A 3,485-nucleotide genomic window follows, 5' to 3' on the forward strand; every position below is an offset into this window, starting at 1 on the left:
CCCAGCCGGTCTGTGTTCTAGTGCGAGTACCGTTAAATGACAATGGTTGACATCGGAACTCAGGCCCATGGTGGATTTGAACCCACGCGAAATGAGTCGTTGGAGAGTAAGATGGGCGATCCGGTAGGACGGGTAGGTTCACTGGACGACGCGAGAGGTCGGCGAAGCGAGTAAAGACGCCAAAACAGGCAAGCCAGTGGCAAAAGAAAGAAGAAGTTGGCCAATGTGGGATTCGAACCCACGCCCTTTCGGACTAGTGCCTTAAACTGGCGCCTTAGACCGCTCGGCCAATTGACCACCTTACGCAATTACAAACACTCGCGGCACTCGAGAAAAGCACAATACGCCATTCGCCAACACTTCACAGCTCACAAGCCGCGCGCCGCACGCAGCCAAACGAACCATGCAGCACTTTACCTGTCTTGGACGACTCGCCTCCGCCACCGCTTGCCTCACTCCGTCTTCACCCACCCAAGACTTGACTGATCTGATGTCGTCCATTTCCATGAGCCTGCCAAACGCTGTGTTGGCCTGTCACACGGTCGCACTTCCTCCTCATGCTCACATACGTCTACCCTATTCGGGAAAGTACTGCTTCGTTTTATTACGTCTGGTGTTTTGGCCATTCGGAGCGCGTGCCAACGAACAGGAGCCAGCTTCGATGCTCGGTCTCGGCACTGTCCAAACCACGCGAGCAAGCGCCCTTACAGTAATAAGGCGTTGACAGGGTGTCACAGCATAGTCCTATTAACCCAGCACGGTCTGTGTTCTAGTGCGAGTACCGTTAAATGACAAAGGTTGACATCGGAACTCAGGCCCATGGTGGATTTGAACCCACGCGAAATGAGTCGTTGGAGAGTAAGATGGGCGATCCGGTAGGACGGGTAGGTTCACTGGACGACGCGAGAGGTCGGCGAAGCGAGTAAAGACGCCAAAACAGGCAAGCCAGTGGCAAAAGAAAGAAGAAGTTGGCCAATGTGGGATTCGAACCCACGCCCTTTCGGACCAGTGCCTTAAACTGGCGCCTTAGACCGCTCGGCCAATTGACCACCTTACGCAAACCACAACCCTCGCGCAAACAAAAAACGCCATTCGCCAACACACCACAGCTCACAAGCCACGCGCCGCACGCAGCCAAACGAACCATGCAGCACACCACCTGTCTTGGACGACTCGCCTCCGCCACCGCTTGCCTCACTCCGTCTTCACCCACCCAAGACTTGACTGATCTGATGTCGTCCATTTCCATGAGCCTGCCAAACGCTGTGTTGGCCTGTCACACGGTCGCACTTCCTCCTCATGCTCACATACGTCTACCCTATTCGGGAAAGTACTGCTTCGTTTTATTACGTCTGGTGTTTTGGCCATTCGGAGCGCGTGCCAACGAACAGGAGCCAGCTTCGATGCTCGGTCTCGGCACTGTCCAAACCACGCGAGCAAGCGCCCTTACAGTAATAAGGCGTTGACAGGGTGTCACAGCATAGTCCTCTTAACCCAGCACGGTCTGTGTTCTAGTGCGAGTACCGTTAAATGACAAAGGTTGACATCGGAACTCAGGCCCATGGTGGATTTGAACCCACGCGAAATGAGTCGTTGGAGAGTAAGATGGGCGATCCGGTAGGACGGGTAGGTTCACTGGACGACGCGAGAGGTCGGCGAAGCGGAGTATAGACGCCAAAACAGGCAAGCCAGTGGCAAAAGAAAGAAGAAGTTGGCCAATGTGGGATTCGAACCCACGCCCTTTCGGACCAGTGCCTTAAACTGGCGCCTTAGACCGCTGCCCGAGCGGTCTAAGGGGGTAGACTCAAGTTCTACTGTGTTCGCACTCGTGGGTTCAAATCCCACCGCTGACATACGTACTCCATTTCGTGTGGCCTCTCTCGCCACTGCTCTTGTCCTTGTTGCCGGGGTGGCGAATGTTTGTCAGTGTTTCTTCGCATTAGACACTCCCTTTTTTGCGTATGCTAGTCATTGGCTGCACCGTGTCGTCCCCCCTAGCTGCACCACAGAAAGTCAGCGCGTGATAACCAAAAAACGTCGTGGAACAGAGGGCAAGGCTCAATAACAGATAGTTCGAGCCGCGAATCGTGTTATCAGCTAAAGTGCTCTGATCCGATTCCATACGGTCCTCTTCTTGCACGTAGTCTGCAACTCTTTAAAAGGGTGCTTCTATCAATAGCTACTCAGCCTGACCACACCGTGTTCTTTATTCTGATTAAGAGGCGGTAATGCTTTCGTCGCCAGTCCGATTGCCAGTAGACATCACCGAAAGCATCAGATGTGGGATAAACGAGATGGCTAGATCGTGCGAGAAATTCTGTGTTCATTCAAGTCAAATAGCCAACTCGCGCAATTACGCATTTAGAGTAGGCTCAGCATGATACCAGAATAATTCGGTTCAATTCGAACCAGATTGACTTGTTGCGTTGGACCGGAGGTCCAAGCCGCAAACGACCACAAGATCAGAAGGATGACAATCGGCAGCCATGAGTGCGTATAGGTAACGGTGAGAGAGAGAAGTAACAGCGCTATGACGTGTAAGAGCATTCCCCCAGACAGGGTCGGGAATACCCCCCATTTATCCGTGCTGAAACCGCCGAATTTGGATCCGAGCAGGCTAGCGATACCGAAAGCCAACAGCACTCCGCTCAGTATCCCTTCTTTCAAACCGGCCACATCAAGCAGATACGGCGATATGTAAGTGTAGGCGATCGAGTATCCGCTGAGCCAGAAAAAGGTAATCGCAAGTCCTAGCGCTACCTTTCCGTTTTTCAAGAAGGCAAGCTGCTTGGACAACGGCATCGGTTTATCCCCTTGTACTCGGGGGATGATGGCGTACAGAACGAACATAGCCGCCAGACCGGCCAGTGCCAGTAAGCTCTTGCATGCAATAGCAGAGTGCGATGTACTCTGCTTCTGTTGTAGATAGCACCACTGTGTGGTGGCGGCGTGAGACCCAACTAATAGGACTATTGCAGAACATGGTGATATATCCACCGATGCAGCGGCGTGTGTTTCGGCACGACGCATAGTCTGAGTCTGTGTATGCCATTATATATGCATCTGACTGTAAGAGCTCTAAGAATTCAACTCCCCAAAAATTATGCCAAAATACGTTGTGTCTCTTAGGTAGCGCAGACCTTGTTTGACGGCCTTCCAATGAGACTATCCTGGGTTGCTCAGGTACGGGCTGACTTCGCGAAGGAAGTAAGCGAGGTCAGGTCTCGTGCCTGTCTTTAGGTACAAGAAGCTACCCACAGCTTCCCTGTAGGGCATTGCTGCCATGTTAGCTTTATCCGCTTCGCTGTCTGGTCAATCACTGGCACTAAGCTTTTGTATGATTGGTGCTTGTAGGATAACTTCCTAACATATTGAAGCGGTCTAGCACTTTGGTGGCATAGCTCTTTTGGTGAATGAAGATGGAGCGAGTGGCACGATTTTCTTTTCTATCGTCCAACCAAGGAGGTAAGATACTCCCTCTAACT

At 52.2% G+C, this 3,485-nt stretch overlaps 1 non-coding gene across 1 annotated transcript; it reads right to left on the reverse strand.

The window, feature by feature from the left end:
• Nucleotides 1-1,712: 1,712 nt before the first annotated feature.
• Nucleotides 1,713-1,791, reverse strand: PITG_30249. The gene has a single exon. It is a non-coding gene; the product is annotated as a tRNA-Leu (tRNA).
• Between the last annotated feature and the right edge of the window lie 1,694 nt (nucleotides 1,792-3,485).

The sequence above is a fragment of the Phytophthora infestans genome, genomic scaffold, assembly GCF_000142945.1.
Source record: "Phytophthora infestans T30-4 supercont1.75 genomic scaffold, whole genome shotgun sequence".
NCBI classification, from domain to species: domain Eukaryota; phylum Oomycota; class Peronosporomycetes; order Peronosporales; family Peronosporaceae; genus Phytophthora; species Phytophthora infestans.